This window comes from Mobula hypostoma, chromosome 5 (assembly GCF_963921235.1).
Source record: "Mobula hypostoma chromosome 5, sMobHyp1.1, whole genome shotgun sequence".
Taxonomy (NCBI): Eukaryota; Metazoa; Chordata; class Chondrichthyes; order Myliobatiformes; family Myliobatidae; genus Mobula; species Mobula hypostoma.
In genome coordinates, this window is record NC_086101.1 from 128704190 (window position 1) to 128717800 (window position 13611).

Here is a 13611-nt window from a genome sequence, read left to right on the forward strand (position 1 = left end):
ATTTCTCAGTCCCTACACTCCCTAGTAACTTATCACTCATAGTATACATCCTCCACTGGTTTGATTTTACAAAGTGCATCACTTCACGGTTATCTGTATTGAAATATGTTTGCTACTCCTCTGTCCGCTTCCTAAGTGCTCATATAATCAACAACATCTCTTAATTTCATGTCATCTGCAAACTTCCTAATCTAAGTTTGTGTATTTTCATCCAAAACATTTATGTCACAAAGATCCCAATAAAGATCTCTGTGGCACACCATTTATCATCAGCTCCATTCCAAGAAACAACCTTCCATGACCTTTCTCTACTTCAGACCGCCAAGCATATTTTGAATGTACCTAACTAGCTCTTCATGGATTCCACGGCACCTAGACTTGCATCTCAGCCTATCGTGTTGGGACCTTGTTAAGAGCCTTGCTAAAGTCCAAATAGACAACATCCATCTACCCGAGTGAAGGGTCTCGGCCCAAAAATTCAATTGTACTGTTTTCCATAAATGCCGCCGCGCCTGCCGAATTCCTCCAGCATTTTGTGTGTGTCGCTTGGATTTCCAGCACCTGCAGATTTTCTGCTGTTTGTGATCTATCTATCCTTCTGGTTACTTCTTCAAAGAACTCTAAAAATTTCAGTAGACAAGACTTTCCACACACAAAGGCATGTTGATTCCTCCTAATTAGACTTATTCTATCCAAATGTCAGTAGATCCTGTCCCTCAGAAGTCCTTCTAGTAACTTCCCTAGGATAGATGTCAGGCTGACCAGACTGTAGCTTCCTGGCTTGTCCTTGCTATATTTTGAAACCCTCTTTTACCGGCGACTCCATACTTTATACTTTATAGAAACATAGAAACATAGAAAATAGGTGCAGGAGTAGGTCATTCGGCCCTTCAAGCCTGCACCGCCATTCAGTATGATCATGGCTTATACTTTATTGTCACCAAACAATTGATACTAGAACTTACAATCATCACAGCGATATTTGATTCTGCGCTTCCCGCTCCCTGGAGTACAAATCGATAGTAAATATTAAAAATTTAAATTATAAATCATAAATAGAAAATAGAAAATGAAAAGTAAGGTAATGCAAAAAAAACGAGAGGTAGGTCCGGATATTTGGAGGGTACGGCCCAGATCCGGGTCAGGATCCGGTCGTATGAGCCTTCAAGCTCCTGAGCCTTCTCCCTGACGGAAGAGGGACGAAAAGTGTGTTGGCTGGGTGGGTTGTGTCCTTATGCATAGGCCTCATTAGCCCCTCGTTAACAGCCACTGGACACAGCGGTGAGAAAACCACCTTTCTCAGGCTCTGTACGTCTAGGGTAGATATGACTTAGGTCCCACCAAACCCAAGAGGTAGGGATATCTCACCCACCCGAACCCCAGTCTGTGTGAATACTGTGTAAATACTGCCCCCATGCAATTAGCCATTCACCAGGAATAACAGCTCATGCACAGCATACAATTATAAAGAAACTATATTTATAAATGTCAGCTTTATCAAACAATTAGTAGGAAAAAGAAAAGAATAAAAAGGGTTCATTGGTTAACCTAGTCCAAATGTGCACATAAGTTGGAGCTTACCTTGAAGTTGTCTTTAACTCATAAGCTGGACCTTTGGTCTGCATGAAAATATACACCACCTTCTGAGTGTCACTTGAAATCCATCTCGAACAAACGGGCTGTCCCATGGAAGAACTGCTCCTTCCTCCTTGAAGCCATTCCTGTGCACAAAGCACCTTGCACAACAGGGATGGCATCCTCAGCCATCTCCCCTCCTGTCTTCTCCTAGCTCCCGTCAAAAAGGCCTCAACTTACACCAATGTCCATCACAAAACCTCTCCACCCAATGTTCTCCAGAACCTTCTCACAATCCCATCATCCTGATTGGCTGAAACCACATTCCTAAGTTGAACAATAAAGCCTTTTATCTTGGCTGAAGCCCTAACAGGCTGAAGGTAGAACAGACTGCTCTTACAGAACTGCTAAAATGAAATACTTATAGCAGAGCAGTAAAAATCTTAAGCAGGGTGTAACACTCTTGCCCCACCTAAAATAGTTATGTCCTCATGACTTTGACGTTTATGAACCCATCATTAATAACACAGTTTTCAAGGAAATTTCTTGATGCCAGGACATCCACTCCGTTTGTAAATGGATGTGACATATTTCACTAGGGAGTTAGACACAACACTCTGTTCCCTTAGTGTGTCATAGGCTAGCCTATCTGGGGGTGGCCTAACTACTTGAGACTTCTTATCCCATCTTCATCTTCTCCTGCTTCAACAACTCCTTGTGACCCTTCCTGTCTACTGGAGGGTTCCTCCCCCTGGCTATCACTGATCCATGACTGAATTTAACCTCTGTTAGTTTAAGCCAGTACTCCTAAACATCTTCAGCCTCTGCTGGTGCTAAATGGTGAGACCTCGCTCAGAAAGGGATGCTTTCGGTCACTCCAATAGTGTGCCACGTACTTCTGGAGTAACCAGCATCAGACACGTCAGTAGAAAATGCATCTTTGCATCCCAACTTCTTCTCAGTTAATCTCCTTTTCCATTCCTTGGACAATCCAACAAATTGGGTGCTCCTCTCGCTGCAGCTACTCCTCCAGGACATAAAATGACAGGTTTAGACTGGGTGTACCTCACAGTTTCTGCTCATTATCCTGCACAGGAGGAACTTATACCTTCTCAAAAACATCTCTGAACACAGGGTGAATGGACAAGATCCTCTCCATTTCAGTCCTTGCATGTGTAGCGTGCTGTAAGGTTTCACTGCTAACGTAATGGTTTCTCTGTAGCAGCAATGTTTGGGTTATGACTAGAGATAACAGGGCTTTGAAATGTGGGGCTATCCAATGAGAGGGATGTTGTTCTTTCTTGTGGGTCTGGGAGCAGTGATTTTGTGGTCTTTTGCCGGGGAGAGATGAGGAGAGAAGATGCGAATGGAGAGAGTTGGTAGACCACCAGACATAGTGGACTTGGGGCGAGGGTCTGAAGGCCAGCAAATCTCGAAGGAGGTCAATGGTGAACGAATGGCCTTATCAGTGAGCTCTAATGTTGTGCATTAGGCCGTTTCATGAAAATGGGTCCTTTTCTTTTTTTGGCTTCTTTACTAACCATATGGTCAAATTAAGAATTATAATGCTCAATTGTTAAATCGCATATTGTATACTGTTTGTTATTTCGTGGTACTGATTTGTAACAAGGGAACACATTGCGCAGCATCCACCCTAACAAGATTTATTAAATTTGGCTGGGCTGAAGGCTGTCTTCGCCTAGGTTAAGCCGCTAGCCGAACCGAGGGTTACAATTGTTGGGGTATCATTCAGGATTGATTTTGTTGGATGCTGTGTGATTTTCCAGAGCATTGAACCAGTGGGATAGATATTTGTACTCCAGTTAAGTTGTTAATTTGCCTGTTAAATACTGTTAAAGTTGCAATTGCAGGGTGGAGGTTTGATAATATGGTGGGCGCAGCTCTCATTTAAATACAGACCAGCGCTGATGTGTCAGTAGCTGGGGCAGAGATTTCAAAGACAGGGTTCTATTGCTTCTGAGGAGTGAGAGGAAGGAGTGGTCAGAATGTCCAATTAGTCTACGTCCCCTCGTGAAGAGTGAGAATTCTGAGTTTGTATCTGCCCTTACCTCTCTGGTGAATAAATGGAAAATGCCCAGGTTCAAAGTCCCATCTATGGTAGACTCTGCCTATTCTCTGGAATAACACTCACCCGTAAAGGGGAAGAGGAGTATGAAGCTTGGGCGGAGCAGACCTCTCAGTTGTTAGATGAGTGGCAACGCTCTGATGGACAGCGATTGGTTGAGATTTTGAGTGGATGGGCTGCTGATATCGTGAGAGCCGTCAGGTTGCAGTATCCCGTAGCGACAGCTGTCAATTACGTGCAAGCACTGGGCAATGCTTTTGGCCCGACAGGAAGTCCAATGGAGCTCATGGTGGGAGTTCAGAACTTGTATTAGGAGAAGGGGGAGAAGCTTTCTGCCGATATTTTTCGGCTAGAGAGGCAACTAAATTGCTTGCAGTGCAGAAAGGTCATTCAGTCAGCTGAGGTGAATCAGTTAAGAGTGGACCAGATAGCCAGGGACACCCAGTCCCATCGCCTGATTGCTTGGGATTTCCGACAATCTTGAAAGACACACCCCCTCCATCTTTTGTTGAGCTGATCAGAGACATTTGGGAAGAGGAGGACGTGTTGGAGGAGCAGGAAGCCTCCATCAGCAGGGTACAGTGCTCGGTAGTGGTTCCCTGCAGCGAGTGACCACAGGTAGCCAACCCCGGGGAGCGGTAGAGGAGACTGTGGTAGAGTTGTGAACGGAGATATGTTGGCTTTTATCAGCGGGTGTGACCTTTCCTCCGTATAATGAAGCTGATGAGGGGACGAACAATGTAGAGGGCTGCTGGCAGCAAGTGTCACGCCAAAAGGACAGTGAACCCCCAGGTACCTTAGCAGAGAGAGTTACTGGGAAAACTTAGAGGAGACCCAGTGAGGGAACAGCCTGGTGCCTCTGGGGGAACACGTTCCCAGCAATATACAAGGAACCCCTGAAAGAGAAATGCCCTATTCCTGAAGGCTTAGTGGGACCATGCTCCAGTGTGTCGCTACGGATAGAGGGTATTTATGCTAAAGCCATACTCGACACCGGGTCACAGGTCACACTATTGTACCATTCGTTTTACACCTGGTTTCTGAAGCATTTACCATTGACCCCATTCAGGGCACTGGAGATCTGGGGTTTAGTGCTGGTGATTATCTGTACGATAGTTATTTGTCAGTGAAGTTGGAGTTCTCAGAGGCCGATGTGGGAGTGTCTGAGGTCCTTGACACATTAGTGCTGGTTTGTCCGGACCCTGTTGAGAAGGGCGACATTTCAATTCTGGTGGGAACTAACACCCCTCTTCCGAGGAGTCTCATAGGGGCCTGCAAGGGGAAGACTGGCGAGAGCTTTCTGGGAACATTATCTGTGCACTTGGTGTTTCGAGCTGCTTTTGAGGAAGTGCATGGCGCATTGGGCTGAATATCGAATTAGACGAGGTACTGTGTGGATCACTCAGTCGAAGCCAATGGTAGTACGGCCCGAGAAAGTAGCGAGAGTGATGGGGACCCCCAAATTTCTTGGCGTGTCTGAGGTTGAGGCTCTCTCAGTGGACGCTGTGGAAGACCACAAGGGGGAGTCGGGATTTCCTGCTAGGGTACTGGTGGGGCCCGAATTGCGGAAGCTCTCGGTTGGACAGTGGAGCAGCATGTTAGTGTTTGTCAGGAACACTACGAAGAGGGAGGTCACCTTCAAGCAGGGGATGCCCCTGGCACATTTGTTCCCGGTGACAGTAATGTCTAGTGTCCCTGTGAGACAAGCCAGGAAGAAACTATTGGGAAAGGGGGGAAAGTTGACCGCTGAGTCATTCAATTTTGGGGATTCCCTGGTTCCTGTGGGTTGGAAGAGGAGGGTGGTAGAGAAACTGTTGAAGTTAGAAGGTTTTCCACTGACGAATTTGATGTGGGTTGTTCCAAGAGCACTCATCACACTATCCAGGTGACCAAGGACACCCCATTTAGAGACAGGTCGTGGAGGCTGGCCCCTGCAGAGATGGATGCCGTTCAGCAACAATTGTGTAAGTTGAAGGAAGCTGGGATCATCACTGAGTCCCGAAGCCCCCATGCGCCCCAATAGTAGTGGTCCGAAAGAAGAATGGGAAGATGCAGATGTGTGTGCACTATAGGACTCTAAACAGGTGCACCGTCCCTGACCAGTATATGGACCAGAGGAATGAAGACACACTGGCCTGCCTGTGTGGTGTGAAGTGGTTCAGTGTGCTGGACTTGAGGTGTGGATATTACCAGATCCCCATGAGTGAGGCTGACAAAGAGAAGATGGCGTTATATGCCCCCTTGGATTTCTCCAGTCCAAAAGGATGGCCAGGGCATATCGGGAGCCCCTGCAACCTTCCAGCTGGTCATGGAGAAGATGATGGGGGATATTAACTTGCTTGAGGTACTGGTGTATCTGGATGACCTCATAGTGTTTGGATCCATCCTGGAAGGACATAAAGCGAGGCTACTGAAAGTGCTGGTCCGCCTGAAAGCTGAAGGGTCAAAACTTTCCCTAGACAAGTGCCAGTTCTGCCAAATGTTTGTTGGCTATGTTGGGCACATAGTCTTACAGCAGGGAGTACCTACAGATCCGGCTATGATCAAGGCAGTTACCACTTGGCAAAAACCCCAGAATGTGAGCACTCTGTGCTCATTCCTTGAGTTCTCTGGTTATTATTGGAGGTTTGTGAAAGGTTACGTGAAAGTGAGTCACCCGTTGAATCAGCTTCTGTGCGGTTACCCACCCTTGGGGAAGAAAGGGAGGAAAATAAAGGAAAAGAGGGTGGAGGGTATCTTAGCTGGTTGGAGCCCTTTGGACCGAGGTAGAATGCAAAATGGGAGGAGGCCTTTCAGTCGCTGAAGGAGCTGCTGACCCAGGCTTTTGCGGACCCCTGATTGCTGTATGTACTGCACACGGATGCCAGCTGAGAGGGTTTAGGGATCGTCCTTTATCAGGATCAGGACACCGGGTTGAGACCCATTGTGTTTGTCAGCCGGAGTCTGTCACACTGCGAAAAAAATATCCCATGCACAAGTTGGAATTTCTGACGTTGAAATGGGCGCTGGTGGATAAGCTGAGTGACTATCTCTATGGGGCCAAGTTTGAGGTGAGAACGGACAACAATCCCCTAACTTACATTCTGACCTTGGCGAAAGCGGATGCCACAAACACATTCAATGCATAAGGCAGAAGACGCTGCCTATGCGGGCAACCCCCTTGTCCTACTTGCACAATGCAGGGCCCCTGGACTCGGTATGTATGGATTTTCTGTCAATAGAACCTGATGCCAGCAACGCGGCGAATGTCTTAGTCATCACGGACCACTACATCAGATATGCTCAGGCTTTTCCTACCAAGGACCAGAGGGCGTCCACAGTGGCCAGGGTGTTATGGGAGAAGTATTTCATTTATTATGGCCTTCCCAGGTGGGATACATAGTGATCAGGGATGGGATTTTGAGAGCAGACTCATCCATGAGTCACTGGGCATGCTTAGAGTCAAGAAATCGAGGACCACACCCTATCATCCATAGGGTGATCCCTAGCTTGAGAGGTTTAATCGGACCTTGCTACACATGCTCGGGACCTTGGAGATCAACAAGAAGAGCAGGTGGAGTCAACATATTGGATATCTAGTCCACAGTTACAACTGTACCCAAAATGAAGCTACGGAGTACTCGCCATACTATCTGATGTTTGGGCGCGAGGTGCGGTTGCCCATTGACCTTTGTTTTGGGACTGACGAGGGCAAAAACTTATCTGAACTATGTGTCAGACATGAGAAGAGAGCTGAAAAGGGTTTATGAAATAGCTGGGGTCACAACTGCCAAGCAGAATCAAGGAAATAAGAAGAGGTATGATCAAAAGGTGAGGTTCTTCCAATTCCTGCCAGGAGATTGGGTCCTCATAAGGAATTTGGGGCTACCTAGGAAACATAGGTTGGTGGACCATTGGGCAGCTAAGCCCTATGTGATGGGGAGTCAACTGCCAAACCTACCAGTTTTCCGGGTGAAACCGGAGGATGGGAATGGGCCTGTCAAGATTTTCCATCAGAACCACCTGCTGCCCCTGGGACAAGAGGTATAGGTAGAACCAGAGCCTGACTTGGAGACTACTCCTAGTAAGAGGTCTCTACAGAATCGCGGGGTGACTGCAGAGCCGACAGCAGGAGAGGTTAGGCAGGCCCCTACCCCAGAGAGAGATACTGATTCGGAGGATGAGGACCTGGGTGTGTGGTATAATGCTGCCTTTTTCTAGCTCCCCATTGATTGAGGAAGGGACTTCCAGCACTTCTCCCTTTGAGTCAGGTGAAGAGGAGGGGGCTATCTGTGGACAGCCTAGGTTGCAGCAGGACCCTGCAAGGGATGAAGCGGGGTTTGGCCACGGAACTGAGGGGGCCGAGTTGCAGGTGGGCATGAGTGATAGGTCGGGGGAGGCCTCGCCAGGTAGACCGGAAATATCCTCATTTAGTGCCTGAGCCTGAAGAGTTAGGTGAGGGGGTACAGAGGTCTCAGAGAATGAGGAGACCACTGGATAGGCTGGGCTATGTAACACCAGGGAAACAGAGTGTGACTCCTACTGTGTTGGGGAGCTATGTTACTGCCTTTTACTCCTGGATTGGACTTTGTGTTTTGTAGGAAAAGTTGGCGAATTATCTCAACGTCGTAAAGACATGACTAAATTTGGTGAGGGGAGAATGTAATGCACTGTAAGGTACCACTGCTAATGTAATGGTTTCTCTGAAGCAGCAATGTTTGGGTTATGACTAGAGATGACGGGGCTTTGGAATGTGGGGCTATCGAATGAGAGGGATGTTGTTCTTTCTTGTGGGTCTGGGAGCAGGGTTTTTGCAGTCTTTTGCCGGGGAGAGATGAGGAGAGAAGACACGAATGGAGAAAGTTGGTAGACTGCCAGACAGAGTGGACTTGGTCGAGGGTCCGAAGGTCAGCGATGCTCGGAGGAGGTCGATGGTGAACGAATGGCCTTATCAGTGAGTTCCAATGTTGTGCATGAGGATGGGCCCTTTTCTTTCTTTGTTTCTTTACTAACCATATAGTCAAATTAAGAATTATAAAGCTCAATCATTTAATCGCATATTGTGTATGTACTGTTTGTTATTTCATGGTACTGATTTGTAACAGGAGACACATCACGCAGCATCCACGCTAACAAGATTTCTTAAGTTTGACCGAGCCGAGGGCTGTTTTCCCCTAGGTTAAGCCACTAGCCGAACCGAGAGCTTTCCCACAAAGGCTGTATTTATTCCCACAAGTATGCAAGTTTCACCCTTTTCAACTGGATCTGGGCAGACCAACCTAATTTGTCAATAGTTTGTGTTACATCAATATCTAATTCCGAAAACTCCAGCTTCAAGGACCAGTAACCTTCGCATTGGCACTCATCAGTACTACACCCTCTAATCTCAAGGGCACTAAGGTGGTAAATGCGTCAAATACCAGTTGTAAAAGTGATCTATAAAGCAAAGTAACTTGAGAACATGTGTCAAGTATGGCTCTAGCATAAACACCTTCAATCCCCCTATTTGGGACCTTAATTATCAAGCAAAGCAGATAAAATGCTGGAGGATCTCAGCAAGCCAGGCAGCATCTATGAAAAAGAACACAGTCGATGTTTCAGGCCAACACTCTTCAGCAGGACTGGAGAAAAATGGTTGAGGAGTAGACTTAGAAGGTGGGGGGTGGGGAGAGCTATTTTTTGTTCAATTATAACCTTAAAACTTAAGAAATAAAGTCACTGAATGAAAAACAGTGGTCAGTATCAAGTGTATTTTCAGCTGTGAAGTACTCTGAAGGGAATTTGTTCCAACCTATGACATTGAATCACAGTTATTTTAGGATTGGTGGTGGGTATTTGGAGCAGGCTGCTGAAGAGTGAGATAGTGGAGGGTGTAGTTACATTTAAAAGACATTTGGATAGTTACACAGGTAGGAATCGATTGAAGGGTTGTGGACCAAATAGAACTAACTCAGGTAGACAGTTTGGTTGGCATGGATGATTTAAGCCTCAGGGCCTATTTCTGTGTTGTACAACTCCTTGACTCGATGATCAGTTTCTTTTTCAAAGTTCTTTCCCACTGACACTGGTTCCACTTACCCAGCTATTGCTTAAGTCTATTGCTTCTTCGATTGAACAAGCTCAAAAACTTCCTACCTCTTTTACACTATTATTTCTACAACTTTCACTGGTTTTTCACGTATATCTATAGCATACACTTAGCAAAATGAATACAGTCTTTTGTTTCGAAACTCCATTTTATGACCTTACTTGAAGAACCTTCATGGATAGCCTTCCTATTTAGACCATAAGATCACAAGATATAGAAGCCATTCAGCCCAACATGTCTGCTCTATCATTCAATCATGGCTGAGTTTTTATCCCTCTCAACCCCATTCTCCTAACTTTCTTCCCATAGCCTTTGACACCCTGAGTAATCAAGAACTCATCAGCTCCCGTTTTAATTATACATAATGAATTGGGCTCCAAAGCTGCATGCATCAATTAATTCCACAGATTCACAACCCTCTGGCTAAATAAATTCTTCATCTTGGTTCTAAATGGACATCCCAAACAATCTCTTCACATCTACCCGATCTAGGCAATTCAATTTATTGCAATCAAGGACTGCTTTTTATCTTATAATACTTCCTTCTCTTTGACATCAGGATATTACTGTCTCTGTTTTGCATCTTAATTTTTAACTCCATATTGAACATGGCCTGCTTTGGCTCCAGTGCCCCATTAAATAGCTGTCTCTACTGCACTTGCTGTTGATGTGGAGAAGTTATCAGATTTGTTCATCTCTGTTTTTCCTGAGATCTCTTCCCAATCAGCTGAGGTTTCCACTTTTCCTCATCTTTGTTCCTCATCTTAGACCCACTGCATTCCTCCAACAGTTTGTTTGTTTTGCTCCAGAGTACAGTGCAGAGTTTGTTTTTTCATATTAATGAAAAGATATTGATAAAAAATCTGACACCAACTCCTTAGCCATGAATTGAACTGAGTATGATCTGCCAATTTCTGTGAAACGTGCTAGTGAGGCCAGAAATAGGAAGATCATAGAGTTTAACACGTGGCTAAGGAGTTGTAGGAGGAAGAGCTTCAGATTATTGAATCATTGAGCTCTCTTCCAGTTGTTACATACTTCATGGATATCTTGTGACTGTCTTATGAGGATGATGTAATGGTCTTGAGGAGGTCACATGATGTAATTTTCCCACCGATGTGAGGTCATGTGATGACTTGTTCTCACCAGGTATATAAGGGTAGACCTCTGGTGACACAGTTAGTTTTCAGTTAGATTGTCAGTCAGATAATCCGCTACGCTGCGTATTAGTTTCATGACACAGTATAGTTTTAAAATGGAGTTTTACTTTCTATTGTAAGGTACAGAAGTGTTGGGCCGGTAGTTTCACCAATTGCTTCCAGGTTTGTTGATGTACCTTTCCAGTAATATTGGAGAGTGAAGACGGGAACCTGAAGGAGCCATTCAACGGTTTTGGAGAGGATCAACCATTATTGAATTCGTTCAAGTAAGAGTGATCTGCTTGAGATAACCTCTGCTAAAAGCAGCAGAAAAGGTTGTGCGGTATCTAGTCTACAGAGAAAAAGGTCAGTGCCTTTTGTGCCGTTTATTTCCGTCGTCGTGAATCCTGCGGACAAAAGGCAGATTCCGGCTAGGATCGGCAGTAACGTTGTTTCTTCAAAGAATTCTTTACTTCAGGAAAGTCTCTCCTAATTGACTGTATAAATCTCTTAGACTTTCAAATTTACCATTCTAAGAACGGTGTTCCAATTTACCACTTTAAGAACTGTTTTCGTATTTACTGCTTTAAGAACTAGTACTGAGTGACGGTTTGTTAAATGGCCACATAGCAGTTTACTTCCGGTTAGGGTTTTCATTTGTTTATCTTTTTACTAATTTTAAGCAGAGTTTGATAAATGTTTGTTTGTTTTTATAAAACCTGACTAATTCCTATATTCATTGTTGCCGATCACGTGACATAATTTGGGGGTTAGTCGGGATTGTTCTGATTTTGAGCTTTAAGTGCTTGTTTATTTATCAACCTTATTTGGAAAAGGGAAATATCCGATTCTTTTGTTTGATTGGTGTGTGCATGGTATTCCGCAGCAATGAATATTGGCGACTTTATGGCTTTGCCTGACCCGGAGTTTTTAGCGACAGTGAGAAAACTGTTGTATCAGAGATTGCTAGGAGGTTGGATGTTAAAAGAATTTTGAAGATTACAACAAAGCCCGTAATTCAGAGAAAAATCGCGGAGCATTATATAAGTTTGGGAAAGTTTGATGATGAAGTGTTAGGGAGGTTTCCAATGAGTGCACTGGAAATGCAGGTACATCTTGAACAGATAAAGTTTGAACAATTTAAAGTGGAAATGGACTAAAGAAAGGCAAATAAAAAGAAGGAATTTGAAGAAAAGGAAGCAGATAAAAAGAAGGAGTTTGAGCTACAGATGGTGAAATTAAAATCTGAGAATCAGGCTTCTGGTTCTAAGAAACAGTTTGTTGCTAATTGAGACTCAAACAACAGGAATTCTGCAGATGCTGGAAATTCAAGCAACATACATCAAAGTTGCTGGTGAACGCAGCAGGCCAAGCAGCATCTATAGGAAGAGGTGCAGTCGACGTTTCAGGCCGAGACCCTTCGTCAGGACTAACTGAAGGAAGAGTGAGTAAGGAATTTGAAAGCTGGAGGGGAAGGGGGAGATGCAAAATGATAGGAGAAGACAGGAGGGGGAGGGATAGAGCCGAGAGCTGGACAGGTGAGAGGCAAAAGGGGATACGAGAGGATCATGGGACAGGAGGTCCGGGAAGAAAGACGGGGGGGGGTGACCCAGAGGATGGGCAAGAGGTATATTCAGAGGGACAGAGGGAGAAAAAGGAGAGTGAGAGAAAGAATGTGTGCATAAAAATGAGTAACAGATGGGGTACGAGGGGGAGGTGGGGCCTTAGCAGAAGTTAGAGAAGTCGATGTTCATGCCATCAGGTTGGAGGCTACCCAGACGGAATATAAGGTGTTGTTCCTCCAACCTGAGTGTGGCTTCATCTTTACAGTAGAGGAGGCAGTGGATAGACATGTCAGAATGGGAATGGGATGTGGAATTAAAATGTGTGGCCACTGGGAGATCCTGCTTTCTCTGGTGGACAGAGCGTAGATGTTCAGCAAAACGGTCTCCCAGTCTGCGTCGGGTCTCACCAATATATAAAATTATAGATCGCTCCCTACACAACTCCCTTGTCCATTCGTTCCCCCCCATCCCTCCCCACTGATCTCCCTCCTGGCACTTATCCGTGTAAGCGGAACAAGTGCTACACATGCCCTTACACTTCCTCCCTTACCACCATTCAGGGCCCCAAACAGTCCTTCCAGGTGAGGCATCACTTCACCTGTGAGTCGACTGGGGTGATATACTGCGTCCGGTGTTCCCGATGTGGCCTTTTATATATTGGTGAGACCTGACGCAGACTGGGAGACCGCTTTGCTGAACATCTACGCTCGGTCCGCCAGAGAAAGCAGGATCTCCCAGTGGCCACACATTTTAATTCCACATCCCATTCCCATTCTGACATGTCTATCCACGGCCTCCTCTACTGTAAAGATGAAGCCACACTCAGGTTGGAGGAACAACACCTTATATTCCGTCTGGGTAACCTCCAACCTGATGGCATGAACATCGACTTCTCTAACTTCCGCTAAGGCCCCACCTCCCTCTCGTACCCCATCTGTTACTCATTTTTATGCACACATTCTTTCTCTCACTCTCCTTTTTCTCCCTCTGTCCCTCTGAATATACCTCTTGCCCATCCTCTGGGTCAGCCCCCCCCTTGTCTTTCTTCCCGGACCTCCTGTCCCATGATCCTCTCGTATCCCCTTTTGCCTATCACCTGTCCAGCTCTCGGCTCTATCCCTCCCCCTCCTGTCTTCTCCTATCATTTTGCATCTCCCCCTCCCCCTCCAGCTTTCAAAT